The sequence below is a fragment of the Anser anser genome (assembly GCF_964211835.1).
Source record: "Anser anser genome assembly, chromosome: 1".
NCBI classification, from domain to species: domain Eukaryota; kingdom Metazoa; phylum Chordata; class Aves; order Anseriformes; family Anatidae; genus Anser; species Anser anser.
In genome coordinates this window covers 42,599,435-42,620,097 of record NC_139720.1, presented here as the reverse complement: position 1 = coordinate 42,620,097, position 20,663 = coordinate 42,599,435, and the positions used below count along the sequence as shown (strand labels likewise).

The window sequence follows — 20,663 nt, the reverse complement described above, 5'->3', positions numbered from 1 at the left end:
GAGTTTTGGAAAAAAATGAATTAACTTGAACACAAGTAGTCCAGGAGTGAATTGTCTTCATTCAACTCAGCTTTAATGACCACTGATGCTCACATTTAACCTGAACACCCAGTGAAACTTCAAATATTTTAAGCTGTCATTTTCTAAAATCTCTAAACACATTCACTCTACTAGGTCTGTAGGTTACTTTCTAACTGTTTTACCTAAAGGTCTGTAATATGATACAGAGCAAAACTGAAGAGTGAATAAAATTTGACAAGTTGACATCAGTGAATCACAGAAGTGAATGGACAGCATAAATAGAGAAAATTAATTGCTTAAAGAAGCTAAGCAGAGTGTGAAGAATGGTCACTGGAAATTCCAGTAGAATTTACCAGTTCAGAAAGAGGACAAAGCACCTAAACCTTCCCTACTCTAAGTTTAATGACCACATTTCTAACTTTTATTCAAATGTTATTAGTGACAGATACAAAAATCATGTAGGAAAAATAGTTAAACAATAATTTCTGTAATACTTTTTGTGCATCCAAATGTTCATTAAATGCAGCTGCTATAAAAGGGAAGCTATGTACCATATGTAGAACAAATGAGAACTGATTACTAAACAAATGAATGTTAAAAGATAAAGAGTGAACAGATTAACAGCTGTTTATGGGATGTATTTTATGGAGTCAGCAGCAGCAATTCTGCAGTAAAAGTTGCATTAGATCTGCACTTATCACATCTTAAAATGTGTATTTCATGCACTAATGATTTCATTTTTACTTCAGATCTGGTGTGATAACTCCTCGTAGCACAACTGACTCTCCTACTAAATTTTATTTTTTCATCTGACACTCACAAATGTGAAAGCATTGCCTTTTAGAGGCAATGTGTATTCTTTTCAAATTTAAACTTCATGCATGTGCCTAGACTGCACTAGACACTTGGCCTTTGAAATTGTATTTATATAACACTGTACTTTATATCTGAGCTAATTCTTAGGAATTCTGACAATATGAAATGAATGATGTGCCTAAATTTATCAGCTATTTGTTTTGCTCCTTGTCAGGAGTGCTCAAAGCATGATGTGAGGGAACATGGGGAGCAGCAGTATGGGATAGGTTTGGGGCGGGATGGCACTGTGGGAGGAAAAAGAGGAGGGGCACAGCTAATGCAGGTAAGCTAGGAGAATCAAGGAATTGAGACAGGGAATGTGGGCGTTAATAGGATATATACATACACATCCTACAGATGAAAAAACTTGTGTAGGTAGTGAGTTCAGATGCCTATGTGCTGAAACTATTGTGCAAAGTGGTATTCTGGCACTGTTGCCTTGGTTTTCTGGAGCATGAACAATGTAGGGTGCCTTGGGGAGCATTTTAAACACTTGCAGTACCTCAGCTTCTTTTTTATCATGTATTGTCTGCTCTCATCTATTTGTAATTTAATGTCACCCAATAGCTCTTGTGATGCAATTAAAGGACCACCAAATTAATATCTGAGACACCAAAAATTATGCAGAATTCCTCATTATCTCTTCAAAGAATATATACTACCTTTTTATTACAGAAAGCATAAGTAATAAATGATAAAAATTTGGGGGTTCCCAAAATCCGGACATTTTCAAAAATGCCTTCAGCATTCAAGACTGAAAAAGCAAAAAGGAATGAACATTTTTTCCCCAATAAAAGTGTACTATCTCTGTCAAGGAGATGGCTCAGCAGAACGTTGTCTCCAACAGACATTGCTAAATCTAACACTGCTGGCAGGGGATGTACATGCTAGATTTAAGACAAGTGAAACGTACAGTTATTGTTAACTTTGTAATGATGCTCGTTGTCTTTCAAAAGCATTATTTAAATAAATGTTAATAATTTTTACATGACAGCCAAGATTTTACAAAATTATTAAAAATCCAACATTATTATTATTGTCCCAAAATTATTAAAGACTTTGAAGGTTCTACTCAATTCATGACACTGCCAGAAGATCTTGAATTCCAGAAAGCAATAAGTTTCTAAAAATTAGTTTTGTATAAAGTATTCTCAGGGTGGACAGTCCAGAATGAAGTGACCAATGTCACTATAGCTTTGGAATACTCAAATCTGCAGTCCTTAATTTTTTGGCATATCAACTGTGAATAATATCTATAAAAATTTTATGGACAGCATATGAATTTGGTGTTGTAGATTGGCTTACTTTAGAGCTTCATAACGATTAATTATGGTTGAACTTTCTCGCACATAAGCAAGACTTTCAAATAATTTCATTTTCCTAGTGTTTAAATGGACAGCAAAGGGGATCTACAGTTTGAATACTACCTCCATCTATATTAAACGAGGTTGATCAGGTTCAATAGTGTAGTTTGAAACCTCAGTGGGTCTTTGGACATAATCCATTAAACAAAACACCTCTGCAGCAGACGAACTGGGATGGGTGACACAGAAAACAGATTCTGACCAAGGGATTGAGAGATATCAGAGAGCCAGAAGCGACTTGTACAATTTGTTTTACCAAGTACCAGCACAAGGGGGTGCTTTGAAACAAGCAATACTTAACCAAGCTATCAAGGAAAAGCTATAGGTTTAAGTATAATTAATATGTGCATAAGCTTTCTGGTATTTCAGTACTATTTTCTTTGTTCTGCTCCCGTGGACAAATACAGAATACTTATCTTGAAGACACTGTCATGAATCACTACCTGATTTGGTGATTCTATAAGGCTCTTAAAGACAAATCTGTTGGAGGGGATCTGCTAAGGTGGCATAGTTAGTAAGAGTAAAGTTTTGAATTAGTAGCATCGATCCAGTCCCAACAGGGTACATTCCAGGACTTAGCTCAGAAATGCAAGAGTGGAGTAAAAGGAAATTGCAGTGAACATGAAAGCTTTTTCCTGACCAATAGTGGGTCACTGAAAAGAATAAACTCTAGGATTATGTTGATAATGGAGATGTTTTTGGTACCAATACTGCATCCTTCACTCATGCTGAACATCAGTCAGACATGTAAGCAGTTAAAGGACTTGTGAGGTTTTCTTCAATATGTTGTTTCCTACCATTAAGGTCAGCCCATGTTGTATGCATATTGTGGGTCACTTGATGCATCTGTAACCATTTCATATATATGGCAGCTGTCGTGCACTGATATTATCATCTCAGTTTGGACTTGAGAAGGGATTGATGAGGCAGATCTCCAGGCCATCCCCACTTACCGTGCTTGAACTCATGGTGTGCATGATGGAAATAATGTGAATATAGGCTCCCAGAGCTGCCCTAATGAAAAAGGCACTCATGCCCATGTGAGCAAATCTAGTCAGAAGCATTACATGAAGCATGCAGTGTGGTACTGGGTCCTTGGGGCTGACTGCTTCACACCACAGATTTGCTTCTATTGCACTGCACTAAACATAGCTTGTCTTCCAACCTGTAATCAAATCTTGTTCCACTGAATACATTAGATTCAAAGGAAAACATGTTTTACTGAGTTACTTGATTTAAGAGCTACAAATTGTGCCCTTTATGCAAAGATATCCTTACTTAGCCTTACACAAAAAGCTTGGAGGGGTATAGGCCTTGGGTCTAAAACTGACATTCCCGTTAGGCGATCTAAAATTATCAAATGCCTCAGAGGACATTTGACTCCAGAGGAAAGACAGTAGAGGGTAGTCACAAAATGTGTACTAGAATCAAAGTGCTGCAGTCTATAAAAGAGAATAAAACCCTTCATCCTAATAAGTTTCCTCTCTTTCTGTGTGTAATGTCACAGGAAATTTCATTAACTTAAAAAAAGAATCTAAAGAGAGAGAAGGTCAAGAAAAAAAATGAAGAGAGGAGCTGAATTAAAAAGCGAGGACTTCCATACCAAGAATGCTGTCCAATGATAACTCGCAATTAAGCAATTAAGCAGCCCCATTTAAACTGTGATAGCAAAGGACTATCAGATGATGGCAGATTCCATATTATTGTACAAAGGAGGCCCATGGCATGTTGCAATTGATACATATTAATAATCTATGTTTCAGAGGGGGAATGCTACTTAACCAGAAGATGCAACCGTCACATAGTTGTATGTAAAGCACATCACATTAGGCTAAATCTCTGGTAGCCCGAGCATGAGAGCACTGGATGTTTTTATTTATTAAACTGTACTATTTTTTTTTCCACTTACTGCTTCTTATCAGGAAGGAAAAATAATATATAGCCATATTAAGACTTTCTGTATAGCAACTCACCAGGGGCCACATTCTGGGAACCAATTTGACTTTCATTAGAAGTTACTTAAAAAAAAAGAAAATGTACTAAAAGCACGGTAATAGATACCACTACTCATAGCAGAACGAATACAAAGGTGATCAATGCAAAGGAAAGGAAATGCTGATACATGGTAGAATGATTTGTAAAGGAGGCAGGGAAAAACTGCAAATACAAACTTAAAAATAATGATTTAAATGCTAACCTTCAGGTTTATACAGCTACATTTCCTCCCCTAACACTTATATATGAAACCTTGCTTTAACAGCATCTTAGCAAAACACTATTTTCACTTAAATTTATCTCTGATTTTTTATGTGGTCCAAGATAATGGCTTTGACCCATCACTAGAAGGAACCTCTACTAAATATCTTAACAAATGCTCTCATGCTGCATTTCCCCTTTTCTATTTTTTGAGCAATGTGCTGTTACGTAATACTCTCTCTATGAATAGTTTATGGGAGATACTGAGGCTTTAACTGAGATAAGAGATATGCGTTTTGACAGTGAAAGTTCCCTATGTGCAAAACAGTTTGTGAAAGTGTACTGATTACATGGGCTTCAGCCACCGAATATACTTATGCCTATAGCTTCTTTGTTAGATATCCTCATGTGAAATTATTCTGACTTCTTATAGTTAAACATTCATGTCTTTGCAAATAAACTGACATTGAATTTAGCAGTAATCCTAGACATTGCTATAAATTTAGCTGAGGAACTTGGGTCACTCAAACACTGCATGTACCTATTGCATGCTCCCTAAGCTGGAAGTCAAAATACATAACATGACTAAAATATTAACCTGAAGGTGAACCCACACCTATTATTCTAATTTTCAGGTCACTTGAATTTATAATTGGTAGTATTAATTCACCTTTTAGGATGCATGGCAGTTGTGCATTGTGGTAAAACACATTTACCGAACAGCGTATCTTCTTTCTGTAGAGCAGAACTATTTTTGTCTTTGTTGCTCTCCCTCTCTCCCTCTTTCCTACATATTTTGCTCCCTCTCGCCCTCCGCTCCTCACTGCTCAGTCTCATCAGCTCCTCTGCTCCTTGTCACTTGAGGTACATGGTGGAGAAGGTAAAGCCAGGGAGTCTCCAGGTGAGACAGGATGGTGAGGCAGCAAAGCTGCTGAGATGTCTCCTTGACGGAGGTACCTCAGAGAGATCACAAAGGCTTTCAAGCTCAAGTGTCAGGTTTCATCTGAATAAATACTAAAACAAAAATAGCTCCTCTGTTAACCAGACTACCTCCTCTCAAACTCAAAATGAAATAGAATAAAAGCAAAAGAGTGTTAAAACAGATTTCCCCCCTGCTGCCTGTGTTGCTGCTGGTCTGAGCCACTCTCTCAGGCTTGCCTTCAGCTCAGCTGCAATTGGACACAGTCCTTGAGAACCATGACATGGTGCTGTCACCTCCCTTCCATCCTTCCACAGCTCCCACTGGTAGCTTCCTCCCCCTTCCTTGGGAAAATACAGCCATTTTGCCCATCATCCTCTGCATGAGACCCATATCCCCACTGCCTCCAACATGTCCCCCTCAGCTGGCATGCAGCAGACCAGAGGAGAAACCAGCAGCCTAGCACCCTTCTGCACAGCACGTTCCTTGTGAAGAGCTGCAGCGTTGGCCAGTGTGACAAATAGACCAGCCTCCCCTGTCCAGCAAAGCCTCTAGGTCACTTGCTACAGAAAATGGAGTAGGGAAAGAAAAAACCTTGGTGGAAGATGCTTTCTAATCAAGTGGATAGTATTTTTAGACTGATGCTTCCTATCAGTTCATTATATCTGCTGCCATAAAGCTTTTAACACAAAATAAATGAATTCAGGCTCTAGATAATTGCCAGAGAAAGCACTAAACACACTCAGCAGCTGGGGAAGATGAAGAAAGCTGGAGCCTCGAACTGGACCTGGAAGCCAGACAGGTTTGCTGAAGGCGTTCCAAAAACTGTGTATGTACCAACACCAGCTGAGGCCAAATACTTCCCTGAGAAGGCACAAATCAACTCATGGGGCTAATATTCAACACTGACAAACAAATCTGCAGAAGCTTGAGATGACTGTTTTCCATCATGTGGACAATGGCATTTTGTGGTTAAAGAGCATTTCACTTTTCCTGTGACACATACTGCGTGTTGCACTTCAAATTTTGATTGATAGTTTGAAGGAAAAGAACAGTAAAAAAAAGTCATGCAACTGCTTCTGACTTCAAACTAGAATTTGCTAATGGACAAAATACTCCAGTCATATCAATCTGAGGACTTGGAAATCAAGATAATAAGACTCAAAAGTAATGAAATTGATGGAAAAAATCAATTATGCTTATGTATATTTGATTTTCTTAGCTGATTTCATTCATTGCATGAATGAACACTGTTTTGTTTCATTTTCCTTACTTTTTTTTTTTTTTGAGCACTTGGGAATGTATTTGTGTCACTTTTTCACGGCTTTCCCTGCAAATGAGGAGCAGGGTTGTGTTTCATTTTTCAAAAGAGGAATCACATATCTTGCATACCAAAATTAGTCATGCATAGTACATGTTCAATGTTAGAAGTTTCAAAATTAGATAAAAAATCTATTGCCAACAAAGGAAATGCTATGAGGGTATAATGTCATCTTAAAAAAAAAAAAAAAAGATCTATGATTTCTGACAACATGAAATTATAGAAACTATCTGACTTTAAGCCAATGGTCTGTTAACACATAGAAACGTTAAACGCAGGTATAAATGAGAACAGCTACAACTAACAGAATTGTCAACCACTGGAGTTATACACTAAGTTCCTACTGAAAGTAATTACCAGTTTTATTCCTTACTGAGATATAATATTCATTTAGAAGGTCACAGATAAAAATGGTTCAGTTATAGCATCTTTCATAGGTAGATCACAAACTGTCTTATAAATAAGGTAGGTAATATGTGAACTGCAGAGATGCAGACATTAAGCCACAGACAATAAAATGACTGGTTAGCATCATATAGAAGACACTGTGGGTGCATCAGTCTACGTTACTGACTAGTATGGTGCACAGGGAGCAACAGCAGATTCATCTGCTGCGTGTTTCCAGTATCACATGTCCTCGCTCCAGCAGTGGAGCTCATGTCCGCAGCAGGTCCTAGGCATGCACCTGGCAACTGTGGGGAGCGATGTGCTGGAGGATGCCACGTGCTCTTTGCAAGAGAGGCACACCAGAGAGTGGCCTGGGGCACAGCATCAGCCTTGGGATGCACCTCAAGCACCACCCTGGAGCGTGTGGCCCCCAGCTCCCTAGAACACAACACAAACTCACACCTACAAGGAAGCCCTCCAGCACACTAAATCACTAGTGCCTAGTGCCGTGTGTGACACCACAAGTGCCCTCAGTCTCTGCTCCAGGCTCTTAGAGCTGCAACCTTTCCAGCATGTCTCTGGCACATCACCTCCTTCAGTGCCTGGAGCTTGACTGCACCGTTACAGCACCTCTTCCACCTCACTTCTTCTCAAGCCGCAAGCCAGAGGACTACTTCCAGGTTTTCTGCATGGCTATTCCATGCAAAAACAGTGAAGCTGCAGGAAAGAAGGGGACACGGCACTTCCCACCCAGCTTTGGAGCAGCTCCTGCCAGCAGGGAAGCGCAGTGACATGAAATTGCTCCAGGATTGCAGGGTGTCTGGACCCTTAAAACTCAATTTGGTTTATAACTATAGAGCTGTAACATAAACACAGAGACTGAAATTTCATTTGTCACAATGTACTACTTTGAAAATAAATTTTAGTTTCTTATTGAAAACTTTAAAAGCAATATTTTTTCCCTCATTCCTGCCATTTTATTATCCAGCCAGCAATAATGTGTCCAGAATCCATACACTCAGACAAAGCACGAAAGTATGGGATAGCAAGGGGTAAATAGACTTTACTCACTTCTCATCCATACCAAACTGATGACTTTACCCATTGAAACAATCCTCCTGTTCCTCAGCTTTGTTGCTAGTTCAGATTTTCATTTGTCACCTTTTTAAGATTCCCTTCCTGAGGATGACGGTGGAGTTCTCAGTGAAATTTACTACCTTTCCATGTTTAGTAAGAACAAAATGTCAAAATGCAAAGTATTTCTAACTTGTAAATAAGCAAACTCTTTCTGTTTATAAAAAGTATGACACAATTTCCCTTAGGACATGATCTTTTGCCTCTATCCATCACACAGCCTGGTAGAGCTGTATTATTGACTTTGAACAGATGCTAAGCAGGTTCATATATCTGTTTTTATTGAGCCCTTGAACAGGCCTGGGATAAACTTGTTTTTTCCCCTCAGATATATAAGATTAAGATAGGTTAAAAAGACTCATTCACAGCTCAGAATGTACTACCTTTACATATATATACATATATATGTGTACACATATATGCCATCTGCCATCCACTTATTCAAGAAACATATGCATTCTGCAGTCAAGAATCATGGAAATGGTTTATTTCTAAAATTGATTAATACTTTCAGATATAAAAGCCTTTGCTGTTTTTCATTTTTTGTAAATCACTTCAGCAGGAAAATATTTGCATACTTAAGCCAAATAAGCAGTGAGAAAGGCTAATTTCTAATAGGTTTGGGAAATTTTTCATATAATGTCCAGAATGATTAAAAAAATTAATTTCATACCTGTAGTTCTAAAGAATCAATTATAAAAACAAACAAACAAACAAACTAATCTCCTTCTTCCACACAGAATTAAAGCTTTGTTTTTAAATATACTTTTTTCTGTATGTTAGGCCACTTGCAATATGTAAGCAGTAATTGCTAGTCTGAGAAACCATATTTTCTTCTGTGACAAGTATATATCTATAAAAACATAGTTCTTTTGCTGGGCATTAGTGTATACCCAATGAAATTAACTGAATGCCTGCATTTCTTGATCTGTTATTTTAAATGTACAGATATAACTTTGAACAAGATTCTTTCATTAAATATTATCATTATTAATAGACACTCATTTGTGTGTGGGTAGTGCCTAAAGGCACCGACTCAGAAGAAATGCCTCACCAGATCAGGCAGTGCACACAGATGAAATAAGAAGGCAGTCTGGCCTGAGAGGCTTTGCAGCGTAAGGTTCCAAGCCTGTGGCGGGTACATGGGCATCTCGGTTCAACCAATTGCTCACAAGGGCCAGGGCCTTAACCACGCATCAGCCTACAAGAATGCACCAGGCTTGTATGCTGCCAGCTACGGTCCATCCAAGCACATCGCCCAGCACACCGCTGTGCACAGCCATTGCAAAATAACCACTTTTATTATCTCAACAAGATCCTGCTAGGATCCTGTCCACCCACAACATGAACGCCCTCTTTCTGGGTGGCACCCAGCTAGCCAGCCAGCCTGGCACCTCCATAGCTTGCCATTGGCCAAGGTTATGGCTAAGACTGGGCCCTGAACAAATGGCACTGAAAACCAAGAGACCCTCTTCGGCTGGGACCCTCCAGAATGAGTGCCTGAGCTGGCTGCATTCTCAAGGCATAAGCAGTTAGTACCAGACAACCCAGGTTTCATAGAATCATAGGATATACCAAGTTGGAATGGACCCATAGGGACCATTGAGTCCAACTCCTGGTTCCAAATGCATTGCCCAAATGCTGCTTGAACTCTGGCAGGCTCAGTGCCATGACTACTGCCCTGGGGAACCTGTCCCAGTGCCCAACCACCCTCTGGGTGAAGAACCTTTTCCCAACACCCAGCCTGAACCACCCCTGTCGCATATTCATGCTATTAAGGACCAGATTTCAACTGTGGCCCTTTCTGGTTTTCCAAATCAAGCTCCAAATCAAGACAGAAATTGTTCTCCAGGCACTCAGGCATCTATGAAAACAGTTGGCAGAGAGCAGCTCGTAATACGAATGCCCCAAGTAAAAATATAGTACATTCAACAGCTCTTCAACACAGTCTAGTCTGTGGCTCCACTCTTTTCCAGAAGGTGTTTCCAGTGCTTGAGGCCCTGATGCACCTCAGGTATAGGCTCACATTAGAACTGATTTTGGAGACGATCCAAGACGGGTGCAATTCCACACCCTGCCTGGCCCTGCTCACCCTGGTGGGACTAAGTGAGGCTGGCCGTGGCTGTGTATCTGATCTTTGCATGGGACAAGGTTGTGCAGGGTATGTGGGAGAGCACTCCTGGCAGGCACCTCTGTTGGCGAGGCACTCCCACGACGCTCAGCAGAGGGCAGAGAGCAAACCAGCCATTCTGCAGGTGTTTTGGGAATGTTGTATGGGTGACACGGCATCGTGAGATGGAGGGCAATTAGGTGAGATATTCTGGAGTGAACAGCCTGTCAGACTGCCTGGGCTTGTGTGTGTGCTGAAGGACTGAATGGTCTCAAACTTTCCCCATGCATTCTTGCTAGAAAATTTTCACAATCTCTATGTATTGCTGATCAGGATACTTGTACCAGCTTTGCAAATCTGGAGGGAGCTGGTACTAATAGCCCAGCCATCCCAAGCCTTGGGATGACAAGAGAGAGCCATTGCCACTGCACTCCTCACCTATGCCTCAACAAGCAATGTATAAGGTAACTTCCTTCAGTCCTTTCTGGCTGGGCCAACCTCCCAAGAAAACACTGCTGACATGAATATGCACAACAGCTTTTGCAGAAGTCTGTTCTACCGGCACATGGCTATCAATATGAAGACGTGTATCAGAAGGTATTATAAAGATACGTTTGGTGGAACCTGTATGTTATTAGACACTTATACAGTTAAAAAAAAAAATGTTTAATTTCATTATTCACTGACAGTATACAATTCAAGTCTATTAGGCAAAATGGTTTCACCTGCTATTTAAAAAATTGTAGACTTTGATCTTTCTGTTTAATTGTTCAGTTTTATTTTAAAAGACTGAACAAAGAATCTTAATATGGGTTGAGCACTTGACTAGTATTTCAACCTCCTTTATTTTGCAAGAAGCTATCAGGGCTGCAACCCACATATCAGGAGTAGCCTTCGTAGGAAGAAATCTATTTTCGAGATACAGTTAAGGTTAATAGCTATGTTGCTCTTCTTTTTCAGAAGCTCATTTAGCAGCACTATTATGATGAGGATGATGATGATTGATTACTAGCTTTTGCCTTTTTGCACAAAAAGCACCATTCCTGATTGGCTAACTAGCAATGTGGTAATGGTCATTAACTTTGTTGCAGGAACCACTGCCAAAGTGATAAATAGATTTGGTTTACATTAGCTACCAGCCTAAAAGCATCATTTGACCTCATTAATAGCTCTAATCAAATCTGGAGTTATGCTCCCTAAGAAGGAAGGCTATCCTTTTTAGGTTGGCAACTCAGAGTCTTTTTATTCTGGTCTACGTAAATACAAAAGTTGAAATTTTATTCCACTGAGGTAAGGTCACAATCCTCTCCAAAACACATTGTTTAAATGCTATACTGTCATTTTGTCCTTACTCCTTGTTCAGTCTGAGACAAGTTTAAATTGTTCTTAGCAGGAATTGAAAGCTACCCACAGCTGTTCTTTTTGCCATGCCCAGGAAAGGTGCTTTTCTTGGAAAAGTGGCCAGTTTGCTGGAGGAAACTAGAACATAACTTTTGTTTGTATGTTTGGAATTTCATGTTAGTATCTTGAAATCTGCAGCAAAACCATATGGCTAATGTATGGATTTAGTCTGTCAGGTCTGTGGAAGGAAATAGTTGCAGACTGCATTTTGAGCTCGTAATCCAGATTTCCTTCATACTATCTGCAAATTGTTTTTTGTATCCTTTATCTTTACTTCTGTAAAGCGCAAGTAAAACACACCCATCACTGGTGCTGTGCTTCTGACTTTGCAATCTAGCAACGTTAGAAGTTATTAATTTAGCAAGCCTGGAATATGTTTTCTCTCATGTTGTGCTTCAGTCTTCTGCTAATTAGCCTGAATAATTAATTCGCACAAGCTTTAGTCAGCCCCTATATTCAGCTAGGCCATGAATGTATGTTACAGCTGCAAACCTAAGTTGGCAGTATTAGTTCAGGGGGATGATGTGGATCTGAAAAAAGCCTGGAAAGGATTGTTTTCTAAGCAAGCATACCATCCTGCAGGACAGCATAAAATGTTCTCATCCAGTGTGGATTAGAGCAGGCAGTTTGCCCAATGCTTACTTTGTCCTGTTAATATCACTGGCTATCAGCAACAACAACTACTATCAGTTTGTCTCATAAGACAGCAACTCTCCCTAAAAATCTGATCCAAGTACTTTTATCTGCTTTTTTTTTTTTTTTTTTAAACTGGACAGAAGTTGAGGTGAAGTATGACTGTGCAAGAAGCTTTGGCACAGAGAAGAAACCTTAAAAAGAAGACCCTTTTCATCAACGCCTGTATTCTGTTTGGTGATTGCTTCTTCTAAAATTTAGCAATGTGGAGAACAGGAAGAGGAAAACTTTCTCCCCTCTCAGTGTGGCCTTTATTTTGAGTTATTTTGTACACAATGCCGTGATTTCAACATAATTTAAAAGTACTGTCAACCATTATAGCTTCCGGCTTGATGAAGGAATTTAATCTAAGTCTCTCCAGTTCCTGGAGGAGCACTCTGACTTTCAGATCAATATGTAAGAAGAGGAGAGCTGTGCTACTGGCGTATCAGAAGACTCAGCCTTTTTCCATTCCTATCCCCCTACTACCCCCAAAAAAGGGCTGCAGGCATCTGTCTTTCAAAGGGGAATTTTTCATCTTGTGTTAAGTGGACAGATGAACCAGTTGCTGCTCTGAGAAACCCTGCATCTTAACCCCTGCATCTGGCTTGCTGCTGGACAGCCAGCCTGTGAGGCTTTTCATTGTTCTGAGACCCCGTGACTCCCACCTGTGCTGAGTTTGAAGTCCAGCCATGTAACGCTAAATGCAGGCTGCAAGCTGTTCTTAAATTATGTCAGTCTCTCCTTTTTTTATTTTTTTCCTGGATATGACAGAAAGAAATAAATCCCCTCTTTCAGTATCAGAGTCCACCTTTGATTAACTGCACTAGGTGTCAGTTTTGCCTTACACTGCTCAAATGAAAACCAGACACATTCTAGGCACTTACATCCCTTATGGGATCTAATTGAACAAGCTCCATTGACAGAATGAGCATCCTCTTCCTCTGTCTCCTGATGTAGTGTCCTATTGACACTGAGTGTGCTCAGCACAGATTGATCCTACAGGTACATCCAAGCCAGACTTTCTTCACTAAGTGAAGCATCCCTGTAAGGGCATATTGAAAACTCAGTGCTGAAATGTTACCAGCATCTTCTATTCATTGGGAAGGAAACAGGAATCAGAGCCTTACACCAGCTCTGAAAATCAATTATTCAACATTCTTGTCTGACTTTTGCTTCAGTAAATGATCATCACTGTCTGACGCAAAAGTTCTATAGGAAACTTGGATCTATAGTCCTGTCCTCTGGATTACAGAACTCCAAGTTCATTGTGTTTTATCTTTGAAGTGCCTTCTGAAAGACAAGTTGCTAATTGGCATAAAGGAAGATAAGTACTATTTTCCTTTTAAAGAAGGAAAGCCAGGAGAAAATGACCTGTGACTTGTTTTAGGGATTTCAAAGAATGTCACTAAAATCTGAGCATAGTCAGCCTAACCCCATGCCTACAGTACGTTTCTCTCCTGAGACTGGAATATTTTCACTCTAGTAATATTTTGTTCCTAGTATTTATAGTCAACCTTAGCAGCTGCTCTAGATGGCACATTTTCTTATTGCTATTTAACAATTCCTGCATCCTTTCCTTGCTCAAAGTGCATCCCGTTCATTAAAATCATTTAATTCAATTACATTCTTCTCATTGGATTCATTTCATTGCTACTGATCAAAAAGGCTGAAAAATTATCAACTCTTAAAATTAAAAGTACATATCAGAGTTCTTACTTCTGTCCCTGTTTAAACACAATTGAGCATGCAGTGATTAATCTGAAGCTTGGCCAAAATGGAGAAATAAAAATGAAAAGGGAATGCTATAACTAAACATAGGAAAATAATCTCTGCTGGAATAAGAAATGAGGGTAAAAAAATCATTCTGCTGAAGCCAATGTCCACTGTCTTGGTGACTTTTGCCCAGTGAGGCTTCTGCCCCAAGTTTCCAGTTTTTCTCACAAGTATTCTGTCATTAACTAAAGAAGCAGCTGTGCTCTCTCCTGATAATAAAAACTTTGCAATAGCTAATCGACAATTGTTTCAAACCTGTAGCATCACGAGTAATGAACAATTAATCCTCTGTCTCCTCAGAACTGAGTTAAGCTCAGAATAGAAAGGGAAAGGCAGCAAAAGAAAATGGGCTCTGTGAAGCATGAAGAAATAAAAATGAAAAGATCATAAAGAAAACAAACATTAAGGGTAGAAGAGCAATCAATAAAGTCCAAAGCTCACAAGATTGTCTTGGAAAATAAGCACTCTAAAGGAATTTAAATAAGTACAAATGGAATTCACAGAAAGATTTATTTAACATTGAATTAATTCTTCAGTGCAATACCCTCTTCTCTTCCCCTGCATGATTTTCTTTTAAGCTACTTCACTTTCTGTGTATGGTGCCACACAGCAATAACAACGCAAATTATATAAGTTCTTCCACAGTGATTATTCCAGCAGGCAAATGGTTAACACACTAAAATAAATGCAAATGAGATGGTGGTTTGTTATTGGCTGAAAGTGCCTCAAAACAGACTAATAGTGATACATAGATGCAACTTTGCATCTGTAGTCTAATTAAAACTAATCTAATTAAATATGGTGCATCTGTAAAGCAGCTTGAGCACTGCAGATAACATGCAGAATTCCTTTTATAGTTGGAAAAAGATACCAAGAGGCAGTGTCTGCCATTTCACTTTATTTGGAACTACTTTAATAGCAGGTGAGTAATCAGCAAATAAATTCTATGTAGCTGCTCTGGAATTGTTCATTCACAGAAGCAGAAACAGTGATAATGTATCCACAGATACATTACTACAGCAAGGGAGGCCAGATTGACAGGGGGAGGTAATGGCCTTTCATTAGACAAAATGATACAGCTTGAAAACAGAAAAAAGCTTCAAGCCATAAGTCATCCTTCAGCCTTACTTATTAAGGCAGAACTCAACTACAAAAAAACACTTTTGCAGATGTGTTATGTTACTGACATGAGCTATCCACAGCAAAATCAGGCATGATCAAAACCTTGTCTTGTCAGGAGATTTCTTTCAAAATATTCTTACAACAGAATCACTTTTTTTTTTTTCCCCTTCTTTTTTCCTGGCAAATAAACATTCCACAGACTCTGTGTTCAGTATGAAAACTTAAAGCTCACAACTGAAATTCTGCCATAAGCGACTTTAGCATTGAGAATTAAAATGGCCATGAGGCAATAAAATAATGTGTATGACCCTCCACCCAGCACACACTCTACAGGCTCTGAGAGCAATGTACAAGAATGAATTCCAATAGTTCACCTTTCTTCTTTCCCCCCACAAAATTTCAGGTAAGACACTTCAGGTTAGAAAACTGTCTTAAAAATGCTCAAACCAGATGACAAGGATGAAAAGAAGGTCAGGAGGGCAAATCTTTACAAAAAGTTAGTCACAAAGTATTTCCATAAGGTATTATAGTAGACACAGACACTTGGCATATTCCCCCCTGAGAGAAATAGTCCAAACTGTCTTGATCTTATTGTACCTTTAAATAGCTATGCTTGTAGAAAGCCACAGGTATGAAGGCATGGAGTGTAAAAATGGATGTGCACAAGTCTGGATCCGCACAGATATAGGTGCTCTCCAGATCTCATTGTTTTCCTTCTTTTTCTCTTTCTCAAGGCTCACCAGACTGCTAAAATGGTGAATTCCAGTATGTGTGACAGGCAAGGCCCTATATTCCTGGGAAACTCAGGAAACACTTTATGTTAGAGCAAGATTTACATGTAGTAATTATACTGTAGATAGGACACTCTCCTAAAATGCCAGCAAAGTGACTCTTTGTACTATTTTCAATGTAATATTCACTGTAAAAAAATGGAAATAGGCTTGAGAGTAGAGTTCTGGACACCTCTTTTCTTGTCTGCTACCCTACACAGTGAGCTTTTTATCCCATTTAGGCCAGAATCTATGTCAGATTTCCAGCAGAACAATCTTCCAGATTCCCTGGATCTCCCATGGAGGACTTCAGCCTCAGCCTCAGTGAGAAGCATGAGTAATGCCTCCAGGCAGTCTAACCCATAGCTTTTTTTCTCTGAGAGTGAGATACAAGGGGTTAAACTTGCATAGGCTGAGCAATATGCAAGCCATGTTCTTCCTCCTCTTGTGATAGTGCCTCAGCAACTGTCCTTATTACATAATAAAATGGGTGACAACACTATCAGCATTTCTTCAGCCAGTCCAAGTAGTTCCAAGAATGAAAATACAACCTCTAAGTAAAAGAGCAATAGAGAAGACAGATGAATCACGCACTGAAAATTGGGTCTGTTATTTGAAAAATGTACATAGAGGGTTGTATTATCAAAAAGAAATCTAAATGATGAAAATTCTGAAAATTGTCCCATTAAAGTAATTTTCTTTGCCATCTGATATTTCTGGATAAGCAGAGCACTGGTTTGAGTCCTTTCCGTTGTAAACAGTTCCATTAATTTCAGCAAAACTATACTGAACAACGTTTGTAGGATTAGGTTTGGAGGTGAACTTACTAATACACAGGGAAAAAGCATTGGATATTTTTGACAGCATTCCATAAACCTAGGAAGTGTAGCTATAAGTGTAGCTATTCACAAAAAAAGGGATATTTTGGTAAGTCATAACTAATTATCAAATGAAATATCAGCCTGAGATTGCTAATCAGTCATTTTCACGGTATTTTTCTATATGATGGTGTAACACTTATTGCACTGTAGAAGTATGCAAAAGGCATCTTTCATAATTCAAAACCTACATTAATGTGAGGTTTATGTGCTGCATGGGCTATCACAGAGGCCCGTGCACAAGAATTAATATACCCCTCTGTGAATAAGTGCACTGATAGTTAACAGAACTGTGCGCTACAGTAAAAAGCCTTGAGGTAAGAAGGACTTCAAAGAACTTGTGTTTTCTTTCTCTTAAATATGCAACATGAAGAAAAGTTTGAAAGGAAAAGCACTTAACTTTACACAAGAGAAATTTTATTCAGATCTAGATTTTCTTAATGTTATATTTTATCTATGTATCATACATTTACTTAAGGAATGAAAAGGAGACTGTAAAATACGCTGTTACTTTTACATCACATTTTGATTTCAGTGCAATTATTAGCTTTTAGAGTGTGGTACAAACACGTTGCTGTATACGCACTGCATTAAGGACATTGCATTTACTCAGAATCATAGAATGATTAAGGTTGGAAAAGACCTTCAAGATCATCTGGTCCAACCATCACCCTACTACCAAAGTCATCCACTAAACCATGTCCCTAAGCACCAGGTCCTGTTTTACTCTTCAATATTTTTTTACTAGTCATTATTTATTGTTTTTGTATTTTAATTTATTAATTATCTTTATTATCACTCTTGTATTATTTTGTAGTACTTTTCTCCTCCGTTACCTCAATATATAATACCCATAAGACAAATTACTTTTATAATGTATGAAGACCTCAGCCACCTGTGAATTGTCTTTAAATCAGCACAGACTTCTAAGCTACCATAAAAATAAGATGGTAGTTTACATATTGTAAAAAACAGATAAGATACAAGATAGAGTAAGATACTAATTAGTTTTAACAATAACATAGTAAAACTGGTGCAAAGTTTCTTCTTCCAGACTTAAAAGTTGCACAGTACTTAATAAATTGTGACTCTTAAACCCACGTGGCCTTTGCTGTATTTTCAAGGACCAAGGAAAGCAGCAAAATCAGTATTAATTTACCCAAACTCTCTCGGAATCAAATCTCCAAATATTTGCCTCACTTTCTGATCACTGATGCTAGCACATCACTCTTCAGTATAACAAAATTAGGACTGATATGGTAAAAACTCAAACGAGGTTTCCAGCAACTAGTAGGTTGCTGCAGCTCATTTTGAATGTCAGTTTGAGTGTTTCTAATCAGACTTGTTACAAACTCCTGGATCTGCTAGGTGATGAGAAGCCTGTCCTTCAGCTGAGGAGCTGAAGAACTGAATCATGGATACATGCAGGGACAATGTAATGTATGAGAAGCACAGATGGTAGGGGTAAAAGTAGGCCTTTATATTATATTATTATGGCACAATAGTCCTTTAATAAGGGTACAGTTTTAATTTCCATCACCTGCAATATGCAGTGAGCTTATAAGGTAATATTTTTGTGCTATGACTAGCATTCAACTCATCCCATAAATAACCTACATTGGCAGTGCTGTCACAGAGGACTCCACTAAAGAAAAAGAGGATACTTATATTTATTCAGGCACATCATGTAGAGGTGACACTTGATGAAAGAGTAAGTCCTTCCCTGGAGCAGAGCTAAATGCCATTTATTTCACTGCTGATAGCTTGGAGATCCAGTGTCTCTGCAGTGGCTTCCCCAGATCCAACCACTGAAGAGTTAAAAATACCACCTCAGACTAAGCCCTATTTGATATCTCTCTACTTTGTCAGTCAAAGTATTTAAGTATGGCCAACTTGTAGACTATGTTTTGACTGATAGCCCTTTTATCCCTTTATGAAATCGGTTTCTGACAGGCATATCATTTGCAAGTGGCTAGTAGTGATTTAATTGGCCTCGCATGCCTTCAAGTTAGGTCATCTCATGCCAGCAAAAAAGTTTCTGGAAGCCAGCACGGGAACTAGTTTTCCTTTGGCTTCTCTCTAAACTTGGCAATACTGAAGTTTATCCTGTCTTGTCTCTATTCTTGGCCTTATCTGAGGTCACACACAACTTTGCTAACTGCCATTGACATTGCAGGGCTGTATGCAACACTTTTCTGACACTCCTTCCAAAAATGTTTCTTGTTCAACTAGTAGCATAGTTAGTAGTAGTTAGAAAACACTTGAGCAGGGATATGAGCTTTCCAGTTCATGAGTCAGTGGAGGAATATGTCCAATGTATTCACAGGGTAAAGAACAGCCACTGTCAGGAGCCCTATTAGTCTTGAGCTAAAAACCAGCTAGTCCTGCCCTCATTACTTCTGCCACTGTGACAGGAAAAAGCTGTATATTTTACAGTACGTTAAGCCCAAAGTTACTTAAAAATAAATACCAGTATTCAGTCATCTGCTTCAATAGAAAGTTAGCTGAATGATTTTCACTCTTTCTTAACATGATTTTTGTGAAGTAGAGGGAAAAGTAGAGAGAGATTGGTTTATATTTATTCTTTTTCATCAGAAGCATTCTATGGCAGACAGACAGCCTGGAGAATGGAGCAGAGACTTGCACTGGCGGAGAGCCTTATGTCTCTCTCAGCCATATGTCAAAAAAGTTTCACAGACCTAACTCTTCTACTCTTATTCCTCCAATAGACACAGATGCAACTATATTCTCTGTGAGCCTTAGCACTGCAAAACTTTTTTTTTTTTTTTTTCCTTGAGAGGTAGAAAGCGTAAATGAGAGGTGAAGATATTGTGTGATGAGGGAACCAGGAAAAAGGAAGCAAAAGAGTCAGAAGATGAAAGCCTGTGGGAAGAACTGGAGCTGTTAAGTCACAAATGAGTTATTATTTATTCTCAGATCACAGATGTGACCTCTAATGCTTGCAAGTCATACATCTTATCAACATACTCTGTAATAGAAATTCTCATAACATCAGACCTATTGATATGGAGATTATGAAGACATATACTATCACTAATGGTCATCTGTCTTGTAGAGGCAAATGTTGCACTTTTTTGGAGAAGAAATAATTTTTTTTCTTCTTCTTCTTTTTAATTAGTAAAGGCACTTTTAAGTTCACCTAGCATCAGGACAGGAACATAGATATTTTCCAGCTCTTCATTCTCCACTCCCCAATTGTCAGTGAAAAAAACAAACAAACAAAAAACCAAAAACTGGTGCAAAACACCTTTATTTCCTTATCCCATAAAATATTGTGGGAAAGCAGATAATATCAGCATTGTTTTATTACATCAAGCATCCTCGCTGACGCTTCAGTCTCCTAATGGCTCCCAACCATTGGTGTTGAGTGAGTAACAGACTGCTGTAGTTCAACACTCTCACCATTTGAGTGATGGGCATATTAGGTTTGGGAACTGAATGGTAGGTACACTCCCCAATAACTGTAAGTACAGACATCTTTTATTTCAGTCCTATGTTGAGGTAAGTATATTATAGCTCGTCTTTACTTAAAATAAACAAACAAAACAAAACAACAACAAAAAACAGCTTTGAAACAGTGGCCCTGTAACACTTGCTAAATGCTCCCAGCACTTTATAATTTACAGTTATCCCTGATACAAGAGGGAAAGATTAAAGCAGCCTGCCCAAACAGAACTATCCATAGCATTGGTGGCAATCCTATACTTTGGTCTTCA

The 20,663-nt window shown here is 38.8% G+C and overlaps 1 protein-coding gene across 8 annotated transcripts in view; it reads right to left on the bottom strand.

The window, feature by feature from the left end:
- The window catches only part of SYT1 (synaptotagmin 1), a 355,715-nt gene that overhangs the window by 95,898 nt on the left and 239,154 nt on the right, over window positions 1–20,663 (bottom strand). The window lies entirely within an intron of this gene.